Below are 11,415 nucleotides of genomic sequence, written 5' to 3'. Positions count from 1 at the left end.
AGTCTGCTCCACTTCCTTCCACTCCTCCCTGGGTGCTGGGAAAAGCTGGATCCATTCTTGGGACACTGGGAGAGGTGTCCCGGGACTGGATCTAGCTTTTTCCACACCGGGGAGGAGCGGAGCAGACTTCAAAGCCCGCAGTTTGATGAGCGGAGTGCAGATAGGAACAAGGCATTTCACTTTGTTCTTACTGTAGATTCATCTCTAATTTACACCTTGGTCACAGTCTAGGGACTGTCGCCCAGTTGCTGGCAGCCGCCTAGGGCTGTCTGAGGCAGGTAGGCAGGGAAAGCTGGCCGGGGTAAGTTCAGGGCTCAAATAAAATGACTTCATTGGAGTTCCCCAAAAGGTTTAAAATCCTGGATAATTGTAGTTCTTGTCATTAATGTTTCTTGCAGGAACTGCCACACCTTGTTTACAGCAATTTATTCATTAGTCTTGTCATATTTCCCTTGAGGGAAATTCCACACAGGAATTGAAGAAGAATGCCTAACCCTCATTAACACAAGTGGCTGTGTGGATTAATTAAAAATTATAGAAGTGAAACAAATAACGGAGTTAGATCTTTCTATATAAATCCTTGACAGAGATATAAAGCTGGGTTCACACTATGTTTTTGCAATCCGTTTTTTTCATCCATTCTTGCAAAAAAAGGATGAAAAAAACAGATGCATATCTATGCATCTGTTTTGATCTGTTTTTTTTTTTTTTTTCATTGTCTTCAATTATAAAAAAAAAGGCTTAAAACGCTTATTTTTGTGTACGTTAAAAAAATTTTTTTTATGGAAGTCAGGGGAAAACGGATCAAAACAGATGCACACAGATGCATTAGTTTTTCCATCCGTTTTCTTTTTTTTTTTTTTGCAAAAACGGATGAAAAAAACTGATTGCAAAAACATAGTGTGAACCCAGTCTTACTGCTTAGATCTTGGTAATGTCATCTCTATAAACTATCCATTTTACCAATGCGATTTCCAAGAAAGGTGGAAACCAAAATTGCAACTCATTAAAGCGACTCTGTACTGATAATCTGACACCCCCCCCCCCCCCCCCAAACCGCTTGTACCTTAGGATAGCTGCCTTTAATCCAAGATCTGTCCTGGGGTCCGTTCGGCAGGTGATGCAGTTATTGTCATAAAAAACAACTTTTAAACTTGCAGCCCTGCCAAATTGATGTGGCCTAGAGTGTGTATGCCCTAAGATTGCAACGCCTCTCTGTCCCTCCTCCCCACCCTCCTCATCACTAGGAATGCCCCCAGCCAGGATTTTTCTATTCCTCACCTGTCTGAACACTGCACATGTGCCTTAACAATCCAACTCATGTGCAGTCTTCACACAGGTGATGAATAGCAGAAATTGTTCTAGGGGCATTCCTAATGATGAAGAGGGCGGGGAGGAGGGACGGAGAGGCAGTGTAGGCCTAGGGCATAGACACTCTAGGCCAAGGCAATTTGACATAGGGGCAAGTTTAAAAGTTGTTTTTTAGGACAATAACAGCATCACCTGCTGAACGGACCCCAGGACAGATCTTGGATTAAAAGCAGCTATCCGAAGGTACTAGGGGTTTAGGGGGGACAGATTGTGGGTACAAAGTCGCTGTAACCTGCTTGTGAAATTTCACACAAAACAACTAATTAAAAAAAAACATAACATTGTAACGAAGAACCATTCTAACCACTTCACGACACCGGATAAAAAACTGAATATATTTTTTTAAATTAAATTGAAAAATGATAATAAAAGAGATGAAAATCTTGCCAATGGCTCGATCATCTCCAGCGTCATCATATCGAATATCCTATTTTGTTCTACCATTAAGCATTCTGTCGGCATGGCAATTAGTAACAGGGCAAAGCTGTGAGCTACAGCTGTATAAAGATGCTTAACTTCCCCCGAGGAATGGCTTGAATCAATAGAATTTTTTTTTTTCATTTTTTTTTTTCAAAAACATAGACTAATGCCAAGAAACTGAGTAATGTCTGTGGAAAATGTTTCAAATTATTAGAGAAGTAAAGCCTCCGAGACTTCACAGCTGAATGACGATTGTCTAAATGTCAAGCTGCGCATTACTGAGGAGGATGGCAAGGCACATCTAGCTTAGTAGGTTTTCAGATTTTTTTTTTTGGCTGGAAGATTGAATTAAAGGGCCCATATTGGCTGGGAATTAATGACCTGATTTATTACATACATGTATAATTAATTGCCAAGGATGTGCATCGGAGACCCTGTTTGTTTTGATGTCGCTATGGATACGGAAGGCAAGGACTTAGCATGGGATGAAAAACATCCCAAATCTTGGTCAGTAAAACACACAGCCTATTCCAACTACTGGTAAAAAGCTATTAAAGTTTATATCCAGAAGAACAAGCAAAGGAAGAATTTTTTCCTAGGCAATACTGTTTTTTTACACTATTAATCACCTTTGTAATTTATGTTCGACAGGGATCTTCCTTTTACCATGGGAAATCCTTTAACATTTTTTACTCCCTTACAATGTCTATTTCATGTTTACTACCTCAGTGAACTACCCCTTTAAAGGACAATTGCCGTCCCGTTGGTAAGATTGGTTTCCAGCCCCCTTCAGTCTGCTTGGGGCTGCTGGAGATGGTTGGGAAGATGAAAACTAAGTAAACTAACTAAGCGAAGCTGGATATTTTACGCAATTTGTTTACGCCTCCTTATAACAGGTTCATAAACAATGCCCGGCTTCTGTTACCATGCTCGATGTTCCTGTGCTGTGAACCCAAAACACCTCCTGGCCAGGTGCCCATTATCCATGAGACAAGCTGATCCCCTTGCCTCAGATGGTGCTCCCTCAAAACTGCAGGGGGTGGCAATTTAGTCTCCAGCCCTGCAGTTCTACACACCGATGCACATAGATTTGTGCCCAGTCATGACTGTATTTTGTGGTTTTGTTGCTTTTTCTGGCAAAAAAAAAAAAAAAACACAGAAAGTGCAACAGCAACCTACACTTCCCCCAGTGTACACACGATAAAAACCTGCTCTATAGATAAAAAAATGAGGATCTTAGCAAACTAAGATACTCTTTTTTTTAATATCTATAGAGCTTTTTATCTTGTACGCTGGAGGGAGTATATAGGGTAAGCACTTGCACCTGTAGGTTGCTGTTGCACTTTTTAGGTTGCACCTGTAGGTTTCTGTTTTTACTGTTTTTTTTTTTTTTTGTCTGTACTTAAAGGGGTTGTCCAGCGAAAATCTTTTTCTTTCAAATTAACAGGTATCAGAAAGTTATATAGATATGTAATTTATTTCTATTAAAAAATCTCATGTCTTCCTGTACTTATTAGCTACTATATGTCCTGCAGGAAATGTTTTCTTTTCAGTCTGACACAGTGCTCTCTGCTGACATCTCTGGCCGAGGCAGGAACTGTCCAGAGAAGGAGAGGTTTTCTATAGGGATTCATAGTAAACTGAATCTGTATAACTTTCTGACATCAGTAAATTTTAAAGAAAAAGGTTTTTACTTGATAACCCCTTTAAGCCACATGCAGCATACAACCTGTAGTGTGAACAGAGGCATAGAGGTGCTGCTGTTTTTTCCTTTTTTTTTTTTTTTTTTTTTTTGTTGCTTTTTCTCTTTTAATGTTTTTATTGAGATTTGCAAAAAGGTAACATACACATTGTGCATCATCGTAACTTCCAGTCATCCTATAAACAATCCATTATATGGAGGATTCGCATTAAGCTGCTACAGATATCGAACAATGATCCAAAAACAAGAGTCCAGAACAAACAAACTATAGCATCCTTCAAGGAGAAGTCCGGGGAGGAAGAAGGAGCGCAGGAGAAGCCCTGCAACCTGTTTAGGTAATGTATGGTGTTTAAAAGAAGGGCTGCAAGGACATTGGTAATGATGTCCATGCAGCCCTCGCTAAACAATTATCGGGCCGTGGAATAGGCCCAGTAAATGAGCACTGATCTAGCAGATCGGCACTCGTTTTACATCAGCCCGTGGAATAGGACCCTTAGGCTGGGTTCACACTTTTTTTTTTTGCGGTCCCTGTAATAGCTCCATTTTTGGTTACTTCGAACATACACAAAAACGTGGTCAACCATGTTTTTGTGTATGCTAATGAAAAGAAAAATGCATCCGTTTTGATCCTTGAAATTCTCTCAACACCGCCACGCTTCTTTATAATCTCACAACTAGACTACTGTAATGAACCATACGTAAGTCTCCCAGACAAAGCAATCCACCACCTTCAGCTGGTACATACGGCTACGGTTGGGGTAATAACAAAACAACCATGACATGCTCCCATAACAACAATTTTCCACTCACCACGCTGGATTCTTATAACATTTAATAACTTCTAAAATTTGCTTGCTGACCTTTACGCTGTAAACAAGCTTTGCCCCAGCTCCTTCCAGGATCATCCACACTCCTTATCATCCTCTAAGATGAACAGATATCAATAAACTGCCCATACCCAGGGGACACCATCATATAGTCTCCTGTCATACAGTCCTTACTCTCTGGAACTTATTACCTGAATCAATCAGAGACATATCATCCTTGGATGACATGTGATGGAAAATAAAACACTTGCTCCATATATTTCAGTACTTATCAGCTGCTGTGTGTCCTGCAGGAAGTGGTGAATTCTTTTCAATCTGGAGAGCAGCAGAGGTTTACTATGGGGATTTGTTACTACTCTGGACAGTTCCTGACATGGACAGAGGTGGCAGCAGAGAGCACTTTGTCAGACTGGAGAGAATACATCACTTCCTGCAGGACATACAGCAGCTTATAATTATATGGAAGACTGGAGATTTTTTTTAATAGATGTAAATTGCAAATCTCTGGTAAGCTAAAAAGTATTTTGAAAGGATCAGTTAGTAGGTTTTTAATTATTTTTGGGTTTTTTTAAGCACCCTTGATTGCAGAATTCTAATTTTATAAAATATTTGCATTGTCCATCTACCATATCTCCGTCCCAGAACCGGCTCCAGGAGCGGGACTTGGCGAGATGGGGTAAGTATCCGGGGCTCTAGCGGGGGGTTGGGCGGCCTTCATGCCGGCACGGGGGGTGACAGGTTCCCTTTAATATTTAGTAAAGGGCCACCTATCATATGCCTTTCATTATACTGCTGACTTACATGGCAGATGAGCTTAAAGGTGTTATCCAGTGCTACAAAAACATGGCCACTTTCTACCAGAGACAGCACCGCTCTTGTCTCCAGATTGGGCGGAGTTTTGCTGCTCAGTTCCATTTAAGCGAATTGACTTTAATTACAAACCGCACCTGAACTGGAGACATGTTGTCTCTGAAAGAAAGTGGCCATGTTTTTGTAGCACTGGATAACCCCTTTAATGGTACCCTCACACATACTTTTTGTCTGGTCATTTTTCAGGCCTCCAAAAAAGCGCCAGAAAAACGGCCAATTAATTTTTTCCACACATTTGCATTTTTTTTCTGGAATTTTTTACTTTATGAGTGAACAATCTTTTTTTGTGGTTGGGGTGTTTTTGTGGGCTGAACTTTTTTTTTTCCTCTGCCATCACATGACCTAGCTGCTTGACAAAAACACCAGAAAATACATACCATACGTACAGCGGAACTCCCCCCCCCACACACACACACACACACACCCTCTGCATGATGCCAGAGAGGAAAGAAAAACGCCATGGGGGTGATTTATCAAATGAAACTGGCTCAGTTGCCCCTAGCAACCAATCAGAGTCCACCTTTCATTTTCCAAAGAGTCTGTGAAGAATGAAAGGTGGAATCTGATTGGTTGCTAGGGGCGACTGAGCCAGTCTCACTTTACACCCTGTTTGATAAATCTCCCCCATGTGTGTAAGGGCTCTATTACACGGGACAATTATCGTGCAGAAATTTATTGTTAGAATTTAAACAATAATCGTTCCCGTGTAATTGCAGTCAATGATTAAAAAATCGTTTGTGTCTCATTGATCGTTGATTTAGATCTGATCCTAAAACCATCACTAATCGTTCAGTGTAACTCCAAATCGCTCCTTCTTTTGCTGAGATCAGATGGAGTAACCGATCATAGTAACAATCATTGTAACAACTGTAACTAACGATTATCGTTCTGTGTAATATGGTGAAGGATTTCAGATTAACGATAAACAATCTTGTTGATGATCATTTATCATTAATCGTTTATCGTTAAAAATTGCTTTGTCTAATAGAACCCTTAGGCTTATCATAAACTTCCATTGACTTCCATCTAACATCTGGCCACTGGCGTTTTCACACAAAAAAAAAAAAAAAAGGCTTTTTTATTGTCGTTTTTCCGAGATTTTAAGGCAGTGTGAAGCCCGTCTTAGAGCAGATATAATAGTACGGGTGCGTTTGCCACCTCTGCATACTATAGCAGCTCCCACACTGAGCTGTCTCCGACTCATAGACAATTAATTAATTAATATCTTAATTGAATTTCTACCAGATTAACAAAAAGGAATGACTCAAGGGACAATAGAAATAGGAAAATCTTGGGAAGTAAAAAGCAGCAACATTATTTGCTTATTTTAGCCCAACTGTAACACATACCAATTATAGGCCAACTTGTAAAAGAAATGGCTCTTATTATTGAAAACAGACCTTTCCACTTACAATGCCATAGTTCTGTACCTAATAAACAGAATATTCTTCCATAAAGCATTGTTTATGTGGATGATCTGTGGGGGGAATGAAGAACAGACCAAAAAAGGATCTATACTCTTCCAGCTGTTTAGTTTCATAAAGACCAACAAACACAATAATATAACCAGGACTTAAAGGCGTTGTCCAGCGAAAATCTTTTTCTTTCAAATTAACTGGTGTCAGAAAGTTATATAGATTTGTAATTTACTTCTATTAAAAAATCTCAAGTCTTCCCATACTTATCAGCTACTATATGTCATGCAGGAAATGTTGTTTTATTTTCAGTCAGACACAGTGCTCTCTGCTGACATCTCTGGCCGAGACAGGAACTCTGTCTTGGTTTTATATGAATCACCATAGAAAACCTCTCCTTCTCTGGACAGTTCCTGCCCAGGAACAGACCGCAGCCGTGAGTGCCGCTGTGTTTCTGCCTGCCTACGTGTCTCTAGCTGCACCTCGCCCACCGCCTCTAGCAAGCCAAGTTAGGGGTAGCAACCTGGGGGCCACCTGCTGTAGTAAGTCCATCCTGCCTTACGGTGGGCATTGGTGAAAACCAGCGGCCCCTTAGACTCTGCTCCCTGGTGCATGCGTCTTACGCCAACGCTACTGTAATGTGTGAACACAGCCTCAGGCTAAGAACTGCCAGTCTAAGGGTACTATTACACGGAACGATAATCGTCAGAATCTGCCCTATCCGGACGATTATCGGTCCGTGTAATAAACACAACCATCAGCCGATGACAACGACCATCGGCTGATCGTCGATATAGGTTTGGACCTATAATTGTTGTGCGCCGACTGCACATCGCTACGTGTAATAGCGGTGCATGTCCGGTGGCTGACAATTTGAAAACTGCATACATTACCTAACCATGGTCCGGGGCTCCTCTTGCGGTCCACTTCTCCCGCGCTTTGCAGCTTCAGAGCGGCCTGCCTGTGCTGACGGCCAGTGGCTGAGCGGCCTGTCAGCTAAGACAGGCCGCTCTGAAGCTGCAGCGCGCAGGACCCAGGGAGAAGCAGAGCGCAAGAGGAGCCCTGGACCATGGATAGGTAATGTATGCAGTTTAAGCAAGGGCTGCAAGGACATCGGTAACAATGTCCATGCAGCCCTTGTTAAACGATTATCGGGCCATGTAATAGGCCCAGTAAACGGGCACCGATCTAGCAGATCGGCGCTCGTTTACAGTTATTATCGGGCCATGTAATAGTACCCGAAGGAACCTGGTTATGATGTATGTGCCCACCAAGCCAGCTGTGTAAGTAAGTCTGTGTCATATCTCATAAGCCTTGTGGAACTTGGGTAATCTTATTAAAGCCACTTACTTCACTTAATGGTTTACCCCCTACGGTTACATTACAAAACCATAAGGGAAAAGCTCTACATGAAAGGAAAGGAAAGGATGAAAGGATTTTAAAATCCATTAGGGGGAAACTTGATAGCGAGTAGGAACTTACCTCTCCCCATGCCCGTGGTGAGCGGTGGGACTGGCTCTTGTACCCCTTTCGGGCTGCATCGCTGACACGTCACGACCTGGTTGGTGCACTACCTGCTCAGCCAGACAGTGACTAGGGCAGGCTACCGTTCCAGTCACTGATTGGCTATGTGGCCAATCCATCAGCCGGGACAGGCCTTTCCCCCTGAGTTGTGATGTCATCACAAATTGGGGGAAAATGCCTTCCGATGGGAATCCCAAGGCCAGTCCTGCCACTCAACGCAGGTACTGGGAGAGGTAAGTTACTACTTGTTATCATATTCAACCCTGCCCCTGACGGCTGCCGAATTTTAAAAATGTCCGGACTTCTCCGTTAACAGAGAAGTGCATCAGTTCTGAAACTTTTGTCTGGGTACTGTAATGTGGCTGCTTACAATTCAGAACCTATAATCCATAATATATGTGTAAAGCTGGGCTTAACAAGCAGATTGTACGGAGCCGCTGTCTAGAGACGGCTGGAATGCCACACGTTTCCTAGGTCTGCATTAGTATCTACTAAATTTATATTTTGCTGAACAGGCAGCTATTTTTATGAACGTCTAAGTTTGTCTTTAGGCAGAAGCAGAAGACTATACAAACCTCATTTCTTTAAATAACTCAAAGTGGAATAGAAAATTCCCACATGCATTACTGCAGTCATAAGAAATCCCACACAAAAGGCTTCCAAATCCACTTTAGAGCTTTTTACATCACATTCTGTAAAATGACGCTTTATAAAGTATCTGGAATAAAGAACATACATTGAAAGTCACTATTTTAATACTGTTCAGGAGGAGGAAAAATGCTGATTTCTTCTTCAAGAAAGAAGGAAATTCTAGATGATGAGATGTGACTGTTATTTGCAGATCTTTCCTATAAGATTCCATGGCCCCATGTGTGTTGTTGTAACTAAAAAAAAAAAAAATTGCTTTAATTTTGTGCATTAATGAATTCAAATTTTTATAGGAATTTAGTAATTTGTAAAAGGTTAGGCTGGGTTCACACTACATTTATGCAATCTGTTTTTTTATTAGGAGAAGGAAAATAAGCAATGGCCATGACCAAAGAGCTTTCTAAGGACACCAGGGACAAAATTGTGGACCTGCACAAGGCTGGGATGGGCTACAAGATAATAAGCAATCAGCCTGGTGAGAAGGAAACAACTGTTGGTACAATTATTATAAAATTTAAGAAACACAAGATGACTTTCAATCTTCCTCGGTCTCGGGGCTCCATACAAGATCTTGCCGTGGACACTATGTATTAAAATAAATTCCAGAGAATTACATGGTATGATTTTTAAACAATTAATTTGTATTTAAGTGCAAGTATTTGATCACCGATTAATGAGCAAGAAATTTGGCTCCTACAGATCTGTCAGTTTTTCTTTAAGAAGCTCCTCCTACTTTGCTCTCATTTCCTGTGTTATGAGTGCTTGTTTGAACTTATTACTTGTATAAAAATACCTGTTCACAGACCCCAATCACACTTCAACCTCTGCACCATGGTCAAGACCAAAGAGCTTTCTAAGGACACCAGGGACAAAATTGTGGACCTGCACAAGGCTGGAATGGGCTACAGGATAATAAGCAATCCGCTTGGTGAGAAGGAAATTGTTGGTGCAATTATTAGAAAATTTAAGAAACACAAGATGACTTTCATTTTTCCTCGGTCTGGGGCTCCATACAAGATCTTGCTGTGAAGTAAAGACGCGGGACAAGCGATTGTTAAGTATAACCTCCTTACATGATCGGAACACATTACCATTTTTAAGGCTATGTTCACATAGAGTATTGCTGAGTATTGCTCAGTATGTTGGTCAGTATTTTGCAACCAAAACCAGGAGTGGATTGAAAACATAGAAGGGCTATGTTCACACACAGTTGAAATTGAGTGGGTGGCTGCCATTTAATAGCAAATAATTACTGTTATTTTAAAACAACATCCAATATTTGCCATTAAATGGTGGCCATCCACTCAATTTTAACAGTGTGAGAACATAGCCTTTCTGTGTTTTCTATCCACTCCTGGTTTTGGTTGCAAAATACTGATCAAAAATACTATGTGTGATCATAGCCTTAAAAATAATACAATAATGTGAAGAAGAAAAAAAAGGGGGATTTGAACCAGAGAATGAACTGTTGGCAGGTGTCTAGACAGGTGAGTTACCCCTAGAACACAGCTCCAACACATTTGGGATAAGAGATTCGACTATATCTGAGTGTTTCTTTCAGACATAAAATGTCTACAGAGGACTGATCTGCAATCAGAGACACTGGCTGACAGCTGAGGGAGCAGGAGGCTGGGCAGCATTGATTATTCATGAAGAAGACGGAGGAGGAAGGAGTGGTGAGGTGTGCCAGAGTGCGGCACGAACAACTCTTTGACCTTTTAGTACAGTAGGAGACCTGAGATTTTGCATAATCCATTGCATAGAAAATTACCAAAAAGTCACCATGCTCACTAGGGGACTGCCAGCTACAGCACACTGTCAGCACCTCAGGTAGGGCCCAGGAGCTGACAGATTCCCTTTAATAGTGATGATTATCATTATTGTTATTGTTATTAGGCTTCTCACTATGTCCCAAACATATCAGAACGGTATGTAATCTCTCCTGATAAGCTGTGAGAATCTGTGCATGTTAGGTTTTTGCATTTCATTTTTTTTTCCTTTCACCATCCAGATCAGCAAGGAACAGTAAACACCACAATGTTATGAGATCCTTGAGAAAATGAAGTTTTGTCTACTAGAGCATTCTGATGTCATAGAAGAAACATAGGAAAGTTTCCAGTTATTCTTCTGTACACTTTTAAAGGGGAACTCTCACCAGGTTAGACAAATCTAACCCTCTGATAACCCCCCATTGCACATGAGGAGCCGAGGATGAAGGTATGTATTTTACCTTCCTCCTCGGCACTGATCCTGTGCCGTTAGCTGCCGTTAGAGTGTTGAATGGCCCGCTCCCTCTAATGACAATCAATAGAGCGAACAGCCCCATTTGACCTTCAAGGGGCACGGCGGGGCAGTGCTCCTAATGGTGCTCCAGGCCGAGGTGTAAACTACTAACTGTACAGGGACAGTGCCGAGGAGGAAGGTAAGAGGGGTTATCAGTAGGTTAGATTCGTCTAGCCTGCTGATAGTTCCTCTTTAATTATGTTGGTGCAAGTAAACACATGGATTGCGGATGCTTGAACAAGGGAAAATTTGTGTAAGTGGGTAAGTGGCTCAGTGATAGGACACACAGAGTGGTTTACAGTATATACTATGATTGGGTCACTGTTATTAATTGGGTACCAAAGGGGTCAGTATT

Source organism: Dendropsophus ebraccatus, chromosome 7 (assembly GCF_027789765.1).
Source record: "Dendropsophus ebraccatus isolate aDenEbr1 chromosome 7, aDenEbr1.pat, whole genome shotgun sequence".
Classification (NCBI taxonomy): domain Eukaryota; kingdom Metazoa; phylum Chordata; class Amphibia; order Anura; family Hylidae; genus Dendropsophus; species Dendropsophus ebraccatus.
Note: the sequence above shows the minus strand (reverse complement) of the source record.